Consider the following 21,823-nt stretch of genomic DNA (forward strand, 5'->3'; position numbering starts at 1 on the left):
CCTCCGCGTGGGAAACAACTGTCGAGTCTTCCCTGGCTCTGTGTCTTTCCCTCCCTAGGCCTCGCTGTCGTCCACCGCCCTGGTGCTCTCGGCGCGGCATGGTCAACGCGGTCAACGAACGACATCCATCAGAAGTGGACTGTACGTGGAGAGGCTGACAGCTGGGTCCATAGCCGCATGCAAGGAAATGCCTCCTTATTACGCGCAAGATAATGATTCCTCCACCTGACAGTTGGGACCCACCGGAAGGGCCTCTGTATTTCATGAAAAAAAACGTTCCCCCCGCTGACAGGTCGGACCCACCAGCTATATCTTCGCACGCAAGGAAGTGCCTCGTTATTACGCACACAAAAATGAATACTCCCCCTGCTAGCTGGGACCCACCATATGGGAGGCCGACTTGTGGGCTAACTAAGTTGACGGGGACGGAGGGCTTTGCCAACTTAGTCAATACGAACGATTCTAGCTCCAGTGACCGTACGATGTCCATCCAACGGCCGTAGTGCTTCTTCAACCTCTGGTCTTCTTGCTCCAGCCGCCCAAAGCAGCGCCGGTCGTGCCGCGTGCTCCTGCCTCCCGTGGCCGGCTGTGATGCCGCGGAGGCGTCACCGCCACCTACTACTCCACCGCTGGCCAGGCCCTACGGCGATGGCAGCCTCACACCGAAGCCGAACCAGTGAACCCTCCTACTCCTCTCTGCGTGGGCTTCCACTGCCGCGTCTTCCCTGGCTCCGCGTCGTCCCCTTCCTAGGCCTCGCCGTCGTCCACCGACCTAGTGCTCTCGGTGCCACGTGGTCAACGTGGTCAAGGAACGACTTCCATCGGAAGAGTACTGTATGTGGAGAGGCTGACAGCTGGGTCCACGGCCGCAGCAAGGAAGTGCCTCCTTATTACACTGAAAATAATGATTCCTCCACCTGACAGTAGGGACCCACCGGACGGGCCACCGTATTTCGCGAAAAAAATATTTCCTCCCTGACTGCTGGGACCCACCAGCTACATCTTCGCACGCAAGGAAGTGCCTGACAGTCGGGACCCACCTGGTCCAAGCGTACGTAGCGTTGTCATTCTGGTCGCGAACGTGTACGTACATACTAGTCGATCGGTCTGTCTACAGGCTGCAGCGATGAACCGTGACTGTGTAAGGAAGGGCACGTGTTGTAGTAGAGGCACGCACGTAGTATGTACACGTACGTACAGTGGCCAGGGTGCAAGAAAGAAAATACGGCCACGTACGTACATACGGGCGGGGTCTCGAACGCCTACTCGCGCATACGTACGGCCAGGGCTCGTGTACATGGTTGGGTCGGAACGGAGAAATTGTGTCATCGTCGTGTTCATGGGGAGGCAATGGAATGCGTCGTGTTCATCGGGAGGCAACGGAATACGTCGTGTTCATCGGGAGCCAACCGGCTTGGATGGAACAGCCGATTGAAATGAGGCCTGGCGTACTGCAGAACGGAGGAAATGGCCTTGTGTTCGACCAGCCACGGTTGAAACGGGATCCTGTTCATCGGGAGGGGTCTGGCGTACCACAAAATGGAGGAAACGAACTTCTCTTGGACCTCCTACGGTCGAAATGGGGTCCTGTTGATCGGGAGGGGTGTGGCGTACCGCAAAACGGAGGAAACGGACTTGTGTTGGAGTGCTACGGTCCAAACGGGGGTCCTGTTCATCGGGAGGGGTGTGGCGTACCGCAAAGCGGGACTCCACGGGATACTGTTCATCTCCACTGTCGACCTCCTCCACCCTCCACGGGCTACTGTTCATCCACTGTCGACCTCCTCCAGCCTCCACCTGCGACTGTTCATCCACGGGCTCCTGTTCATCCAGCCTCCACCGCGCGCTCCTACACCGGCTACTGTTCAACCAGCCCTCTGATGTCGCTTGAAGCTAAGTCGATATTTCCCCAAAGAGGAAGGGATGATGCAGCACAACGGCGGTAGGTATTTCCCTCAGATATGAAACCAAGGTTATCGAACCAGTAGGAGAACCAAGCAACACAACGTAAACAGCCCCTGCACACAAATAACAACCACTCGCAACCCGACGTGTTAAAGGGGTTGTCAATCCCTTTCGGGTAACGGCACCAGAAACGGTGCGCGGACGGGAGAAAGTTGTGATAGATTAAATAAATAGATCGCAAATAAAATAAAGTGCAGCAAAGTATTTTTTATTTTTAGTTTAATATATCTGAAAATAAATGCAAGAGAAAAGTAGATCGCAAAGGCAAATATATGAGAAAGAAGACCCGGGGGCCGTAGGTTTCACTAGTGGCTTCTCTCGAGAAAAATAGCGAACGATGGGTAAACAAATTACTGTTGGGCAATTGATAGAACTTCGAATAATCATGACGATATCCACGCAATGATCATTATATGGGCATCACGTCCAAGATTAGTAGACCGACTCCTGCCTGCATCTACTACTACTAGTCCACACATCGACCGCTATCCAGCATGCATCTAGTGTATTAAGTTCATGGAGAAACGAAGTAATGCAATAAGAACAATGACATGATGTAGACAAGATCTATCTATGTAGAGATAGACACCATCATTTTATCCTTAGTAGCAACGATACATACGTGTCGGTTCCCTTTCTGGCACTGGGATCAAGCACCGTAAGATCGAATCCACTACAAAGCACCTCTTCCCATTGCAAGATAAATAGATCAACTTGGCCAAACAAAACCCGAATATCGAAGAAGAAATACTAGGCTATAAGCAATCATGCATATAAGAGATCAAAGAAACTCAAATAACTTTCATGGATATAAAAAGATATAACTGATCATAAACTCAAAGTTCATCAGATCCCAACAAGCACACCGCAAAAGAGTTACATCATATGGATCTCCAAGAGACCATTGTATTGAGAATCCAGCGAGCGAGAGATAGGCATCTAGCTACTAACTACGGACCCGAAGGTCTACAAAGAACTGCTCAAGCATCATCAGAGAGGCACCAATGGAGGTGGTGAACCCCATCTAAGATGGTGTCTAGATCAGATCTGGTGGTTCTGGACTCTGCGGCGGCTGGATGAATATTTCGTCGACTCCTCTAGGGTTTCTGGAATATTGGGGTATTTATAGAGCAAAGAGGTGGTCCTAGGGGGCACCCGAGGTGGGCACAACCCACCAGGGCGCGCCCTGGTAGGTTGTGCCCCCCTTGGGGCACCCCCCAGGCCCAGCCAGGGCCCGTTGTGTTCCTTCTGGCCCATAAAAATTCTCCGTAAAGTTTCAGGGCATTTGGACTCCGTCTAATATCGATTTTCTGCGATGTAAAAAACATGGAAAAACAACAACTGGCACTTGGCACTATGTCAATAGGTTAGTACCAAAAATGATATAAAATGACTATAAAATGATTATAAAACATCCAAGATTGATAATATAACAACATGGAACAATCAAAAATTATGGATACGTTGGAGACGTATCAGCATCCCCAAGCTTAACTCCTACTCGTCCTCGAGTAGGTAAGTGATAAAACAGAATTTTTGATGTGGAATGCTGCCTAACATCTCATATCATATTTCTTTTATTTATAGCATGGACATTTGGACTTTTAGTTGTTCAAAGCAATAGTCTAGTTTTGACATGATAATTTAGACACTCAAGCATATCAACAAGCAACTATGTCTTTCAAAATATCAATGCTAAAATAAGTTACTCCCTAGCCCATCATGCTCAACCATTGACCCATTCATGAAACACACTCGAATATTAGCTACACCCAATACTTAAGTACGATCATATTTCCTCCTAGTTGGAGAAGATGGAGACTCAAAATAAAAATTGCATAAAGTAAAAGAAAGGCCCTTCACAAAGGGAAGTAGGGATTTGTAGAGGTGCCAGAGCTCAAAGCGAAAAACTTAGAGATAAAAACATTTTGGGAGGTGTATCCATCCCACCAACGAAAACGACATAGAGTTCCCAACACTTTCCATGCTAGATATATCATAGGCGGTTCCCAAACATAAAAATAAATTTAAATTCCTTTTTCCACCATACTTTCACTTTCCATGGCTAACCGTATCCACGAGTGCCCTCCATACCAACACTTTCCAAGGAATTTATTATTTGACAACATAAAGTAAATTCATTTTTTTTTGCATTTCGGGACTGGGCATCCCTAATACCTTTGCCTTACTCTCGTGCAATGACAAGTGAATAAACACTCATCGTGAGAATAACACATCTAGCATGGAAAATATTAGCCACCCCTCACCGCTCCACGAGCGAAACAAACACACAAAAGAGAAGTTCATTTTAAAAATTAGAGATGGCACATGCAAATTTGCTTAGAACGGCAAAAGAATACCTCATATAGGTAGATATAGTGGACTCATGTGGCAAAACTGGTTTAAAGGTTTTTGGATGCACAAGTAGAGATCATACTTAGTGCAAAATGAAGGCTAGCAAAATATTGAGAAGCGACCAACCAAGAAACGGATAATCTAATAAGCAAGCATTAAGCATAAATAACACCGAATAATGCACCACAAGTAGGATATAATTTCATTGCATGACTATTGACTTTCATACTTGCATAGGGAATCACAAACCTTAACGCCAATATTCTTACTAAAGCATAATTACTCACCAACATAACTCACGTATCACATCATCAGATCTCAAAACTATTACTAAGAATCAAGTTTATTTTGTCCAATGATCTTCATGAAAAATTTTATTATATCCTTCTTGGATATCTATCACTTAGGGACTAATTTTCATGTGTTGCTTTTCATAAGCTCAAACAAATATAAGTGAAGATCATGAGCATAATTTTTTTTCTTTCTCTCTAATTAATTTAAGTGAAGCAAGAGAGAATTTCTTGAAGATTTTACTAACTCTCAAATAAATCTAAGTGAAGCAAGAGAGCATTTCTTCAAAAATACTACAGCAAACCGTGCTCAAAAATATATAAGTGAAGCACTAGAGCAAGTCCATTGCTCATAAAAAAATTAAGTGAAGCATACAGAGCAATTCTAACAAGTCATGACATAATTTTGGCTCTCTCAAATAGGTGTGTCCAGCAAGGATTGATGACTTAAAACAAAAAAATGAAACAAGCAAAGATTCATATCATACAATACGCTCCAAGCAAAACACATATCATGTGACGAATAAAAATATAGTTTTGAGTAAAATACCGATGGTCGTTAGAAGAAACAGGGGATGCCACTCGGGGGCATCCCCAAGCTTAGTTGGTTGTTCATTTTTGGATAATAGCTTGGGATGTCGGGGCATCCCCAAGCTTAGTTGGTTGCTCATTTTTGGATAATAGCTTGGGATGCCGGGGCATCCCCAAGCTTAGGCTCTTCTATCATGCCTTCATCCATCGTAAGATAACCCAAACTTGAAAACTTCAATCACACAAAACTCAACAAAACCTCCGTGAGATCCGTTAGTGTAAGAAAGCAAACCACTACTATAAGTACTGTATCAAACCAATTCATATTTTGTTTTTGTATTATATCTACTATATTCCAACTTTTCTATGGCAAAAACTCGTCAAAGAAAACCATAGAGCCATCAAAATAAGCACACAACACAAATAAAACAGAATCTGTCAAAACAGAACAGTCTGTAGCAATCTGACTTTGTCGAAAACTTCAGGAACTCCAAAAATTCTGAAAAAATAGGACGACCTGAGAAATTTGTATATTAATCTTCTGCACAAAGAATTAGGGCAAGAGCACTTTCTGATAAAAAATGAGAATTATTTTTGTGAGTGCAAAGTTTCTGTCTTTTTCAGCAAGATCAAACAACTATCACCCAAGAAGATCCTATCGGTTCTACTTGGCACAAAGACTAATTAAAACACAAAAAACACAATCGTAACAGTAGCATAATTGTGCTAACACTCAAGAACAGAAAGCAAAAAGCAAAAATAAAATTTATTCATTGGGTTGCCTCCCAATAAGCGCTATAGTTTTACGCCCTTAGCTAGGCATAAAGCAAGGATCTAAGTTTTGTCTTCTGAAGTTTTGGCAACTATTGTAAGGGTTTTCTCAAACCCGGGAGGCTGTTTACGCTTCCCTAAATTTTTCGGGAAAGAAACCATCTTAAGATCCAAAATATACAAACGCTTATTGCAAAGAGTAATCAGGGTATTCATGCGATTGATACTGCCATTGAGGTGTTTGAGGGGTTCATTATATTTCTGTATTTCAACCATATGTTTATGCAAATCACCAAGTTTGTCTAACATTTGAGCTCCCTTAGGGGTAAAAGGAAACCCCTTCTTTTGAGGTGGAATTCCAAAATTTCCTCTAAAATTTCATAGGCAGCATTGGCATCAAGTTTAATGAAATTTCCTTTAGCGGCAAAATCGAGATGTTGCCTATGATGCAAAGCCAATCCTATATAAAAATTACGAAGCAAAACCTTAGCGTCCCCCTTTAAGTTGGAAATATGATATGATTCCATAATCCTATACCAGGCATCTTTTAAAATTTCTCCTTGTCTTTGCTCGAAGTAAAGGACTTCAAAATCTGGTGACAAAGGAGGAGTAGCGACGCTAGCCATCAAGACCAGAAAGCAAGAAAACGACGAACGGAAAAGAGAGGCGGATAAAACGATAATTTTTTGTGAAGTGGGGGAGAGGAAAACAAGAGGCAAATGGGAAATAATGTAAATTGCGAGGAGATGAGATTTGTGATTAGGAACCTGGTATATGTTGAAGATCCTCCCCGGCAACGGCGCCAAAAATTCCTTTTGATGTCGCTTGAAGCTACGTTGGTATTTCCCCAAAGAGGAAGGGATGATGCAGCACAATGGCAGTAGGTATTTCCCTAAGATATGAAACCGAGGTTATCGAGCCAGTAGGAGAACCAAGCAACACAACGTAAAAAGCCCCTGCACACAAATAACAACCACTCCCAACCCGACGTGTTAAAGGGGTTGTCAATCCCTTTCGGGTAACGGCGCCAGAAACGATGCACGGACGGGAGAAAGTTGTGATATATTAAATAAATAGATCGCAAATAAAATAAAGTGCAGCAAAGTATTTTTGTATTTTTAGTTTAATAGATCTGAAAATAAATGCAAGAGAAAAGTAGATCGCAAAGGCAAATATATGAGAAAGAAGACCCGGGGCCGTAGGTTTCACTAGTGGCTTCTCTCGAGAAAAATAGCGAACGGTGGGTAAACAAATTACTATTGGGCAATTGATAGAACTTCGAATAATCATGATGATATCCAGGCAATGATCATTATATGGGCATCACGTCCAAGATTAGTAGACCGACTCCTGCCTGCATCTACTACTACTAGTCCACACATCGACCGCTATCCAGCATGCATCTAGTGTATTAAGTTCATGGAGAAACGAAGTAATGCAATAAGAACAATGACATGATGTAGACAAGATCTATCTATGTAGAGATAGACACCATCATTTTATCCTTAGTAGCAACGATACATACGTGTCGGTTCCCTTTCTGGCACTGGGATCAAGCACCGTAAGATCGAATCCACTACAAAGCACCTCTTCCCATTGCAAGATAAATAGATCAACTTGGCCAAACAAAACCCGAATATCGAAGAAGAAATACTAGGCTATAAGCAATCATGCATATAAGAGATCAAAGAAACTCAAATAACTTTCATGGATATAAAAAGATATAACTGATCATAAACTCAAAGTTCATCAGATCCCAACAAACACACCGCAAAAGAGTTACATCATATGGATCTCCAAGAGACCATTGTATTGAGAATCCAGCGAGAGAGAGATAGCCATGTAGCTACTAACTACGGACCCGAAGGTCTACAAAGAACTAATCATGCATCATCGGAGAGGCACCAATGGAGGTGGTAAACCCCATCCGAGATGGTGTCTAGATTGGATCTGGTGGTTCTGGACTCTGCGACGGCTGGATGAATATTTCGTCGACTCCTCTAGGGTTTCTGGAATATTGGGGTATTTATAGAGTAAAGAGGCGGTCCGGGGGGCACCCGAGGTGGGCACAACCCACCAGGGCGCGCCTGGGCCTCCTGGCGCACCCTGGTGGGTTGTGCCCCTCTCGGGGCACCCCCAGGCGCAACCAGGGCCTGTTGTGTTCCTTCTGGCCCAAGAAAAATCTCCGAAAAGTTTCGGGGCATTTGGACTCCGTCTGATATTGATTTTCTGTGATGTAAAAAATATGGAAAAACAACAACTGGCACTTGGCACTATGTCAATAGGTTAGTACCAAAAATGATATAAAATGATTATAAAACATCCAAGATTGACTATATAACAGCATGGAACAATAAAAAATTATAGATACGTTGGAGACGTATCACCCTCTCCACGGGGTCCTGTTCAACCACCCCTCCATGGGCTACTGTTCATCCAGCCCTCCACCGGCTACTGTTCAACTAGCCCTCCATGGGGTCCTGTTCATCCAACCCTCCATGGGGTCCTGTTCATCCACCCCCCCCCCCCAACCGGCTCGATCGATCGGGGTCCTATTCATCCAGCAGCAACAGCCTCTACTACCACGGGGTCCTGTTCATCCACCCCCCCCCCACCGGGAACTGTTCATCCACCCCCCCCCCAACAATGCTCACTGTTAATCCAGAGGCAGCACCGATCGGCTTCAGTTAGCAGCAGTGTGGCGAAGGAATCGCTCGATCGGGTTCAGTTAACAGCCATCGATCGATCGCTCGGGTTCAGTAACGCATAGCCTGCAGTGCAATTGCTCGGATTCAGTAGGCGAACGCCTCGCTCGGGTTCAGTTAGAGCCCAACACCTCGCACCCACGTGCGTACATGTACGAGAGAAACGCGCATCGCTCGGCCCCCGACCACCCACCGTAACCGGGAACACCCCAATATTTTCCTCGCCCTCGCTTCTACCATGGTTTTTTCCGTCACGGACGGCCCAAAGAATGTTATGCAGTTGCGTCTCCAGCCCGCCTAGGACAAAAAGCCCATTTTCTGTCATGATTGTTTGTCATAGAAGTAGGAGCCCACCACATCTATGATGATATCGGGTTTTGTCACAATTATCGCCATAGAAGTGTCATAAGCATGACAGGAAAAAAAATTGTTCAGCCCAAAATGTCACGGATGTGTCTTTGTTTTGTAGTGAATATTAGAAATGCTACAGAGCTCCCACTCACTTTCTTGTATATACAGGCTTCTCCAAAAATCTGTATGAAACCATATGCTTTGATCACACTATGAAAGTGTATATTCCAACTCCGAGAGGCTTGCGCCAGTCCATAAATGGATCGCTAGAGCTTGCACACTTTATTAGCACCTTTAGGATCAACAAAACCTTCTGGTTGCATCATATACAACTCTTCTTTAAGATATCCATTACGGAATGTAGTTTTGACATCCATTTGCCAAACTTCATAATCGTAAAATGCGGCAATTGCTAACATGATTTGGACTGTAGCGACCAGACCTCAAACAGTCTGTGCTGCTGTGCACCAGTGTCATCCCTGGATCAATAATGCTGACACGCACAGTACAAATGGAGGATTTATAACAGAGTAGCAATCACACACTTATTACAACGAATATCTCAAAAGAGAATAAGTATGATAAATATGGCTTAAGGCCATCTAATACGATAACAGCGGAAGGCTTGGAAGATAAGTGAGTCCATCAACTCCAACGGCATCACTGAGTAGAAGACCACGACCTAAGGCACCTTACTCGTCGTCTGAAAAGTCTGCAACATGAAACGTTGCAGCCCGAAAACGGGTCAGCACATGGAATATGCTGGCAATGTAACACATAGAGAGTAATGAACAGAATAATAATATACTACATGCATATATGGCTGGTAGAAAGCTCTATGGTTACAGTTTTGCGAAAAGCCAGTTTTTCCCTACTTCAAAGGAATACATTTTATTTAACTATCATGGTGGTTGTTAAACATTGGGATGGTTGACAGCATCTCAATCCCAATTAAGTATCATCATTAACCCAACAAAATTTATTAAAGTAACATGGTGATGAGATTCATATGATAATCCAAGTACTAGATACTCAAGTTGTCCATAACCGGGGACACGGCTAACCATGATTAGTTTATACACTCTGCAGAGGTTTGTGCACTTTTCCCACAAGACTCGATCGCCTCCGCTGGATTCTCGCACTACATGATGTTTGAGAAACGGATGACCGAGACAGTCTTTCAGAAGCGTTTGCACCTTACGATGTGATAGACCGTACCACCTACATCCCCTACATCTGCTAGTCTACCACTGTAAGAGTTCACACAACTTAATCAACTATGTTAGAGCCCATAATAGCTTGCGGCTGCACACGGAAGTTTCTAGCATGAATAATCTCATGATCCCTTTGAACCTGGGTGGCGGTCCAAAAGAAAAACAGGCAATCCTGGAATACCCAGGTACCTCAATCCACCCAAATGTGAGTTTTAGTTGCCACCTTAAGTAAACCATTAATTAAAAATCTCACATCTGTCGTGAATATCTCTCAAACCCAATCCACGTCTACAAGCATAGCATGGCAATTTAAGCAACGTAGAAGTAACTCCCAAGGGTTTGATAATAAAGCAGGTAATAGGTACTACCTCAACTACTTCCCAATACCCACAATTTAATTAGATCCTAATCATGCAATGTTTGAGGGTTAATCTAATGCAATAAAATTGGGTAGTGAAAAGTATGATCAAAGTGTTACTTGCCTTGCTGATGATCCGTGAAACCTAGAGATTCGAAGTAGCAAGCGGCGCACTCCGGGTACTCTATCGCAAACAAACAAGCAAACAATAAGTACTCATCTAATGCACAAGTAAAACTCAAATAAAGATCTAACCAGAAAGTTCAACTTAAGAACTCCGGTTTGCAAAAAGATTCAACTCAAACGAAGCAACGAAAGTCAAACGGCGAAAGAAACAAGCTTCGTTTACTAATCTAGATCTAAGTCAAATTTTATAGTAGCAAAAACTTGTTTGAGTAGGTTAAACGGAAAGAGAATTTCGAGATGAAACTCTAGGCGCTTGAATCACCTGATTCCGATAAACAAGCGAAAAGTTAAACCAGAACGAAAATCTGATCAGGAATCGCGATCTCGAATAATCGCGGAAAATCCGACGAAAAAGAAAACTGACGAACAGTTAAACGAACGGACGTTCGTTAACAGCGTCAAACCGACGAACGCGTTCATTAAAACGAAGGATCGGTGAACGTTCACTAAGTAATAAAACCGAAAAAAACCGATCTATATAAAAAAACTAGGGTTTTAAAAAAACCGGGGCGTTTTTTTTTAAGAAACCGGGCACGACGACGGCGTTCGGCTACCTCGGCGAGTAGCTCCGGCGGGTCAGGCGAGGGGCGGCGAGGGCGGCGGGGCTCGGGCGGCGACGACGGGAGGCGGCGGGCGGCGGCCCACGGGCTCCGAGGCGGCGGCGCGGGCGCTACTGGCGGCGGCGGCGGATGCGGGTCGGGGCGGCGGGGTGAGGTGAGGCGGCGGGGTAGGGGTACTTATAGGAGGGGGAGGGGGCAAGGCGGTGTCGGCGTCGGCCTTGAGTCGGACTCGGCGGCGGTGGGAGCCGTGCTCGGGAGGGAGACGGGCGCGGGGCAGGCTGGGCTTCGGCCCAGTCGGCGCGCTCGGCGTTTTTTTTTAATTCGCCAAATAAAAAAATCGCAGAAAAATAAATAAAAATCCAAAATTGCTAAAACAAATTTTTCCCGTCTAATTAGAATAATTAGAACGAGATGAACATTTCCTTGGCCCAAAAATGCAATTTTGAAAACGTGCATTTTTTTAATGCAATTAAAATAGCGAATAAAATCCAATATTGGATTTTAATATTTTTACCTCCAATATTTCAGTTATTTTGGAGAAGTCATATTTTCTCCTCTCATTTATTTAATACGAAATATTTTTCGGAGAGAAAAATAATTAAAACCAAAATCCTCGTTTTATTATTTGATAAAAATCAAATATGAAAAACCGGGAAAATCCCCAACTCTCTCCGAGGGTCCTTGAGTTGCTTAGGATTTATCGAGGATTTGCCAAAATGCAAATAAATATGCTATGCAATGATGATCTAATGTATAACATTCCAAATTGAAAATTTGGGATGTTACAAACCTACCCCCTTAAGATGAATCTCGCCCTCGAGATTCGGGTTGGCTAGAAAATAGGTGAGAGTGGTTCTTCCGTAGATCTCCCTCTCGCTCCCAGGTGGCTTCATCTTCGGTATGGTGACTCCAGAGGACTTTGCAAAACTTGATAAGCTTACTACGGGTGACTCGGCTGGCATACTCAAGAATCTTAAATGGTTTCTCCTCATAGGTCAAATCACTTTCCAGCTGAATTGCTTCCAGTGGCACTGTATCTCTCAGTGGTATCTCAGCCATCTCTGCGTGGCACTTCTTCAACTGGGAAACGTGAAATACATCATGAACTCCTGATAATCCTTCAGGCAATTCCATCTTGTAGGCAACTTCTCCCATACGTTCCAAAACTCTGTATGGTCCTACAAAACGAGGCGCTAACTTTCCCTTAACTCCAAAGCGCTTCACTCCTCGAAGTGGTGATACTCGAAGATAAACTCTGTCTCCGACTTCGTGAACTGTCTCCTTACGTTTAGAATCCGCATAACTCTTCTGCCTGGACTGGGCTACCTTGAGCCTATTGCGAATCAACCTCACTTTCTGTTCAGACTCTTTAATCAAATCTGGTCCAAACAACTGACGGTCCCCAACTTCGTCCCATAACAATGGTGTTCTACACCTCCTTCCGTACAAAGCTTCGAAAGGGGCAATCTTCAAACTGGTTTGATAACTGTTGTTGTAAGAAAACTATGCATATGGCAAATTGTCGTCCCAACTAGATCCATAATCTAGCGCACAAGCTCTCAACATGTCTTCCAAAATCTGATTGACTCTCTCGGTCTGTCCATCTGTCTATGGGTGAAAGGCTGTACTGAATTCTAGCCTGGTTCCCAAGGTTTCATGTGACTGATTCCAAAACTTTGAGGTAAACTGGGTTCCTCTATCTGATACAATGGTCCTCGGAACTCCATGCAAACATACGATTCTGGTCATGTATATCTTTGCCAACTTAGCACTAGTGTAAGTGGTCTTCACTGGGATGAAATGAGCTACTTTCGTCAAACGGTCGACTACAACCCATATTGAGTCATAGCCTGAATGAGTCCTGGGCAATCCCGTGATAAAATCCATGCCTAGTTTATCCCACTTCCATTCGGGTATCGGCAATGGTTGTAGCAATCCTGCTGGCTTCTGATGTTCTGCCTTCACTCTCTGACATACATCACAAACTGCTACATACTCCGCAATATCCTTCTTCATACCGGTCCACCAGAAAGTATCCTTCAAATCCAAATACATCTTGGTATTTCCTGGGTGAATCGAGTACGGTGAATCATGGGCCTCTTGCAAGATCAATTTCCTGATCTCCGGATCATTGGGCACGTAAACGCGGTCCTCAAACCATAAGGTATCGTGCTCATCCTCACGAAATCCCTTGGCTTTTCCTTTGCTCATCTTTTCCTTTATCTCGTTAATTTCCTTGTCTGTCTTCTGGGCTTCTCTGATCTTTTCCATCAGGGTAGACTGAATCTCCAATGTTGCTAAATAGCCTCTTGGAACTATCTCCAAACATAGCTCGCGAAGATCCTCGGCTAACTCCTGGGGTAACTCTCCTGTCATGAGTGTGTTGACATGGCTCTTGCGGCTCAACGCATCTGCTACTTCGTTAGCCTTCCCTGGGTGATAATGCAATCTCATATCATAGTCCTTAATAAGCTCCAACCATCTCCTCTGCCTGAGATTCAACTCCTTCTGTGTGAAAATGTACTTCAAACACTTGTGATCCGTGTACACCTCACAATGGTTTCCGATGAGAAAATGTCTCCATGTCTTCAACGCATGCACTACGGCTGCTAATTCCAAATCATGCGTGGCATAATTCTTCTCATGGGGTTTAAGTTGTCGTGAAGCATATGACACAACTCTTCCTTCCTGCATAAGCACTGCTCCAAGTCCTCGACGAGAAGCGTCGCAATAAACTTCATAATCCTTGCGTTGATCTGGCAGAATCAACACTGGTGATGTAACCAATCGTTTCTTCAATTCTTGGAAACTAGCTTCACATTCCTCAGTCCAATTGAATTTGGTGTCCTTCTTCAATAGCTCAGTCATGGGTTTTGCAATCTTTGAGAAATTCTCAATGAATCTCCGGTAGTATCCTGCGAGTCCAAGGAAACTCCGGATTTGTCCAACTGACGTGGGTGATTCCCAACTTGTTACTGTGTCATCTTTGGCGGGGTCTACCGCTATTCCTTCTCCAGATATAACATGTCCGAGGAATCCAACTTCCTTCAGCCAAAACTCACATTTGCTGAACTTGGCGTACAACTGATGTTCTCTGAGTTTCTCAAGTAGCAAACACAAATGCTCCTTATGTTCCTCTTCATTCTTTGAGTAGATCAAAATATCATCAATGAACACTACGACGAACTTATCCAAGAACTCCATAAACACCTTGTTCATCAAGTTCATGAAATAGGCAGGTGCGTTAGTCAGACCAAATGACATAACGGTATACTCATACAGCCCATACCTGGTGGTAAAAGCCGTCTTAGGTATATCCTGCTCTCGAATCTTCAACTGGTGGTATCCTGATCGTAGATCGATCTTGGAAAATACCTTAGCTCCTTGTGAGCGGTCAAACAAATCATTAATCATCGGCAGTGGGTACTTGTTCTTGATGGTCACTTCATTCAATCCATGATAATCAACGACCATCCTTAACGATCCATCCTTCTTCTCCACTAGAAGTACAGGCGATCCCCAAGGTGACGAACTTGGGCGAATATAGCCTTTATCTAGTAACTCCTTAATCTGCTTCTTAATTTCCTCCAAATCTTTTGCGGGCATCCTGTACGGTCTCTTAGATATCGGTCATGTGCCTGGCAAAAGTTCAATCAGAAACTCAATGTCTCTATCCGGTGGCATGCCTGGCAACTCTTCTGGAAATACATCCGGGTAATCCTTCACCACTGGTACTTCCTCCTGTACAACTCCTGATAAGGAATTCACTTGAGTCCTCTTCGGCACATGCTGGGATACATACTTAATCCTTCTTCCTTATGGGGTGGTAAGCAAAATCGACTTACTGGCACAATCGATGTTCCCTCCATACTTTGATAACCAATCCATGCCTAATATCACATCCAATCCTTGCGATTCCAATATTATTAGGTCTGAGGGAAACACGTAGTTACCAATCCTTAATGGTAACCGATCACACCATAAACTAGCCACATACTCTGCTCCTGGCGAGGTTACTAACATGGGTGACCTAAGGGCTTGGGTTGGCAGTTTATACTTATCCACAAATCCCCTTGATATGTATGAATGCGATGCACCAGTATCAAAAAGAACGAGTGCAGTAAATGACTTAACCAAAAACTTACCTATTACTGCATCAGGCTGTGCTTCAACCTCTTCCACGCTAACGTGGTTCACATGTCCTTTGCTGAAAGGGTTTGGCTTCTTCCCGGAGCTTCCATTTCCATTACCATTCTGGGCTTCAGGACATTCATTGGCATAATGTCCAGTCTTCTGACATTTAAAGCAAGTGACTTGACTCAGGTCTCTCTTAGCTGGGGTTGAAGGGTTGGTACGGTTCTGTCCGTTGCTTCCTCCGTTCCCATTTCCATTCTTGGAGCCATTATGGTTGTGCGAACTACCTCCTCCATGGGTATGCTGAAACTGTCCTCCCGATTTCGGGGTAAATCGTGGCTTCTGCTGGGCTCCAGAATTATACTTCCCTTGTCCGTACTTCCTCTTACGGTTTTCAATCTGCTGCTGCTTCCCTTCAATCATGAGTGCTCTATCTACCAACTCCTGGTAGTTGTTGAAGGTTGCTACCATTAGCTGCATGCTCAGCTCATCATTCAGTCCTTCCAAAACCTTCTCCTGCTTGGTTGCATCTGTAGCAACGTCATCTGGTGCATAACGTGCTAACTTACTGAAATCCTCCACATACTGGCCTACGGTGCGTCCTCCTTGGCGTAGGTTGCGAAACTAACGCTTCTTCATAGCCATAGCTCCTGCTGAAACATGGGCTGTACAGAAAGCTTGCTGAAACTGGTCCCATGTGACAGTGTCAATAGGGTGTGTGGCAGTGTAATTCTCCCACCATGATGCTGCGGGTCCATCAAGCTGATGTGCGGCAAAACGCACTCTTTCCGCATCTGTGCATCCTGCAGTGGTCAACTCCCTTCCAACTTTGCGGAACCAATCATCTGCAACAATCGGCTCGGTGCTGCTGGAAAACACCGGCGGATTTAGCCTCAAGAAACGGGCTAGGTGATCAACAGGTGGTGGTGGTGGGTTGTTGTTGTTGTTGTTGCCTTGGTTCTGTACTAACACTTGCACCAGGGCATTCTGTTGCTGAATCAACTGTGTGATCTCCGGTGGGAAAACAAATCCGGTGTCGCGTCTCGGAGGCATCTGATAGGTTAGAAAAGATGAGAGTTTAGAATAGAATGAGGTCTAGAGAGAAAACATTACCCATATGCTCATGAGACAAACACAATCAATATCACTCAATCAATTGAAACAAGGCATACAATCGATCTAACTAGCGTTACAAAAGTGCTCGAACTATACTATATATATGGGGAATTACTACTACTGATATGGTGGTCTACTAGAAATTTTGATCAGTCGAAGACTCCATGATATCTGCTCCAGCTTCATCAACAAAGTCATCTTCACTCGGGTCTGAGTCAGTGTCGTCGATGATGATGTAGTTATCCGGGCAAGCGCATTCATCATCTTCTGCTTTTGATACTGGATTTCCCATGAATACTCCAATCTTCTTCTCCAGGTCGTCATTCTTCCCTACTAGCGTGACGATTCCCTCCAAATAATCCTCGCGTGTAGCCTTGAGTTCTTCCTCCAGCTCCTTGATCTTCGTCAATGCCTTCTTCAGATCTATCTTGTCTGAGCACATCTGGTTCTCCTGGCGACGAATGTGTTGGTTTTGCTCCTGGATGAAAGCTGCAATTGATCCATCCTTCTTGGTGCTAATCATCTCCCATTGCTCGTCTCGGCGTCCACAAATCTGATAAATAGTATCCTTAAGCTCCCTGTGGTAGACTTCTCCAATGCGTCCCATAGAGATGTGGGCTGCCATGCTCTTCCCTAAACTCCAGGTTGGTGCTTCAAAAGACAACTTTATAGGCTCAGCGACTGGCGTAAACGTCCGTCCTGGAACTTGAACTTGAATCTTCCAGCTCTCCTCTTCAGGTAATGTGGCGTTCTAGGTTCCGGTGATGCTTGGTATTCCAATGTTCAAGTACTTAGTGACTTCCTTCAAGTGTCGTCCAAAAGGCGTATCTTCATCTGGTTGCATGAACTTGTTTCTTGCATCCGCCATTCCTAAAAGAGTAGAAAGTGGAGAGGAGTCAGAAATGAGAAGAGAGTAGTGTTCTAGGGTTTAAGCTTAGTGGTCGTGTCCTATAGTCAGCGTGTGCTCTGATACCACCTTTGTAGCGACCAGACCTCAAACAGTCTGTGCTGCTGTGCACCAGTGTCATCCCTGGATCAGTAATGCTGACACGCACAGTACAAATGGAGGATTTATAACAGAGTAGCAATCACACACTTATTACAACGAATATCTCAAAAGAGAATAAGTATGATAAATATGGCTTAAGGCCATCTAATACGATAACAGTGGAAGGCTTGGAAGATAAGTGAGTCCATCAACTCCAACGGCATTACTGAGTATAAGACCATGACCTAAGGCACCTTACTCGTCGTCTGAAAAGTCTGCAACATGAAACGTTGCAGCCCGAAAACGGGTCAGCACATGGAATATGCTGGCAATGTAACACATAGAGAGTAATGAACAGAATAATAATATACTACATGCATATATGGCTGGTAGAAAGCTCTATGGTTACAGTTTTGCGAAAAGCCAGTTTTTCCCTACTTCAAAGGAATACATTTTATTTAACTATCATGGTGGTTGTTAAACATTGGGATGGTTGACAGCATCTCAATCCCAATTAAGTATCATCATTAACCCAACAAAATTTATTAAAGTAACATGGTGATGAGATTCATATGATAATACAAGTACTAGATACTCAAGCTGTCCATAACCGGGGACACGACTAACCATGATTAGTTTATACACTCTGCAGAGATTTGTGCACTTTTCCCACAAGACTCGATCGCCTCCGCTGGATTCTCGCACTACATGATGTTTGAGAAACGGATGACCGAGACATAGTCTTTCAGAAGCGTTTGCACCTTACGATGTGATAGACCGTACCACCTACATCCCCTACATCTGCTAGTCTACCACTGTAAGAGTTCACACAACTTAATCAAATATGCTAGAGCCCATAATAGCTTGCGGCTGCACACGGAAGTTTCTAGCATGAATAATCTCATGATCCCTTTGAACCTGGGTGGCGGTCCAAAAGAAAAACAGGCAATCCTGGAATACCCAGGTACCTCAATCCACCCAGATGTGAGTTTTAGTTGCCACCTTAAGTAAACCATTAATTAACAATCTCACATCTGTCGTGAATATCTCTCAAACCCAATCCACGTCTACAAGCATAGCATGGCAATTTAAGCAACGTAGAAGTAACTGTTGGGGAACGTAGTAATTTCAAAAAAATTCCTACGCACACGCAAGATCATGGTGATGCATAGCAATGAGAGGGGAGAGTGTTGTCCACGTACCCTCGTAGACCGACAGCGGAAGCGTTATCACAACGCGGTTGATGTAGTCGAACGTCTTCACGATCCGACCGATAAGGTACCGAACGCACGGCACCTCCGAAGTTCTACACACGTTCAGCTCGATGACGTCCCTCGAACTCCGATCCAGCCGAGTGTTGAGGGAGAGTTTTGTCAGCACGACGGTGTGGTGACGATGATGATGTTCCACCGACGCAGGGCTTCGCCTAAGCTTCGCGACGGTATTATCGAGGTGTAATCTGGTGGAGGGGGGCACCGCACACGGCTAAAATATCGTATATCAAGTGTGTTCTTAGGTGCCCCCTGCCCCCGTATATAAAGGAGCAAGGGGGAGGCCGGCTGCCTATGGGGCGCGCCAAGGAGAGGGGGGGAGTCCTCCTCCTAGTAGGAGTAGGACTCCCCTTTCCTAGTCCTACTAGGAAAAGAAGGGGGGAAGGAAAGAGAGGGAGAGGGAGAGGGAAAGGGGGCTGCGCCCCCCTCTCCTAGTCCAACTAGGACTCCTCTGGGAGGGGGCGCACCACCTCCTGGCTGCTGCCCTCTCTCTCCCCTCAAGGCCCACTAAGGCCCAATACTTCCCCGGGGGGTTCCGGTAACCCTCCGGCACTCCGGTTTAATCCGAAACTTCTCCGGAACACTTCCGGTGTCCGAATATAGTCGTCCAATATATCAATCTTTACGTCTCGACCATTTCGAGACTCCTCGTCATGTCCGTGATCACATCCGGGACTCCGAACAACCTTCGGTACATCAAATCATATAAACTCATAATAAAACTGTCATCGTAACTTTAAGCGTGCGGACCCTTTGGGTTCGAGAACTATGTAGACATGACCGAGACACCTCTCCGGTCAATAACCAATAGCGGGACCTGGATGCCCATATTGGCTCCTACATATTCTACGAAGATCTTTATCGGTCAGACCGCATAACAACATACGTTGTTCCCTTTGTCATCGGTATGTTACTTGCCCGAGATTCGATCGTCGGTATCTCGATACCTAGTTCAATCTCGTTACCGGCAAGTCTCTTTACTCGTTCCGTAATACATCATCCCGCAACTAACTCATTAGTCACAATGCTTGCAAGGCTTATAGTGATGTGCATTACCGAGTGGGCCCTGAGATACCTCTCCGACAATCGGAGTGACAAATCCTAATCTCGAAATACGCCAACCCAACAAGTACCTTTGGAGACACCTGTAGAGCACCTTTATAATCACCCAGTTACGTTGTGACGTTTGGTAGCACACAAAGTGTTCCTCCGGTAAACGGGAGTTGCATAATCTCATAGTCATAGGAACATGTATAAGTCATGAAGAAAGCAATAGCAACATACTAAACGATCGGGTGCTAAGCTAATGTAATGGGTCATGTCAATCACGTCATTCTCCTAATGAGGTGATCCCGTTAATCAAATGACAACTCATGTCTATGGCTAGGAAACATAACCATCTTTGATTAACGAACTAGTCAAGTAGAGGCATACTAGTGACACTTTGTTTGTCTATGTATTCACACATGTATTATGTTTCCGGTTAATACAATTCTAGCATGAATAATAAACATTTATCATGATATAAGGAAATATATAATACTTTATTATTGCCTCTAGGGCATATTTCCTTCAGTCTCCCACTTGCACTAGAGTCAATAATCTAGATTACATAGTAATGATTCTTACACCCATGGAGTCTTGGTGCTGATCATGTTTTGCTCGTGGAAGAGGCTTAGTCAACGGATCTGCTACATTCAGATCCGTATGTATCTTGCAAATTTCTATGTCTCCCACCTGGACTAAATCCCGGATGGAATTGAAGCGTCTTCTGATGTGCTTGGTTCTCTTGTGAAATCTGGATTCCTTTGCTAAGGCAATTGCACCAGTATTATCACAAAAGATTTTCATTGGTCCCGATGTACTAGGTACGACACCTAGATCGGTTATGAACTCCTTCATCCAGACTCCTTCATTCGCTGCTTCCGAAGCAGCTATGTATTCCGCTTCACACGTAGATCCCGCCACGACACTTTGCTTGGAACTGCACCAACTGACAGCTCCACCGTTCAATGTAAATACGTATCCGGTTTGCGATTTCGAATCGTCCGGATCAGTGTCAAAGCTTGCATCAACGTAACCATTTACGATGAGCTCTTTGTCACCTCCATATACGAGAAACATATCCTTAGTCCTTTTCAGGTATTTCAGGATGTTCTTGACCGCTGTCCAGTGATCCACTCCTGGATTACTTTGGTACCTCCCTGCTAAACTTATAGCCAGGGACACATCAGGTCTGGTACACAGCATTGCATACATGATAGAGCCTATGGCTGAAGCATAGGGAACATCTTTCATCTTCTCTCTATCTTCTGCAGTGGTCGGGCATTGAGTCTTACTCAATCTCACACCTTGTAGTACAGGCAAGAACCCTTTCTTTGCTTGATCCATTTTGAACTTCTTCAAAACTTTGTCAAGGTATGTGCTTTGTGAAAGTCCAATTAAGCGCCTTGATCTATCTCTATAGATCTTAATGCCTAATATATATGCAGCTTCACCGAGGTCTTTCATTGAAAAACTCTTATTCAAGTATCCCTTTATGCTATCCAGAAATTCAATATCATTTCCAATCAGTAATATGTCATCCACATATAATATCAGAAATGCTATCGAGCTCCCACTCACTTTCTTGTAAATACAGGCTTCTCCAAAAGTCTGTATAAAACCAAATGCTTTGATCACACTATCAAAGCGTTTATTCCAACTCCGAGAGGCTTGCACCAGTCCATAAATGGATCGCTGGAGCTTGCACACTTTGTTAGCTCCCTTTGGATCGACAAAACCTTCCGGTTGTATCATATACAACTCTTCTTCCAGAAATCCATTCAGGAACGCAGTTTTGACATCCATTTGCCAAATTTCATAATCATAAAATGCGGCAATTGCTAACATGATTCGGACAGACTTAAGCATCGCTACGGGTGAGAAGGTCTCATCGTAGTCAATTCCTTGAACTTGTCGAAAACCTTTCGCAACAAGTCGAGCTTTATAGATAGTAACATTACCATCAGCGTCAGTCTTCTTCTTG

This window comes from Triticum aestivum, chromosome 7D (genome assembly GCF_018294505.1).
Source record: "Triticum aestivum cultivar Chinese Spring chromosome 7D, IWGSC CS RefSeq v2.1, whole genome shotgun sequence".
Classification (NCBI taxonomy): Eukaryota; Viridiplantae; Streptophyta; class Magnoliopsida; order Poales; family Poaceae; genus Triticum; species Triticum aestivum.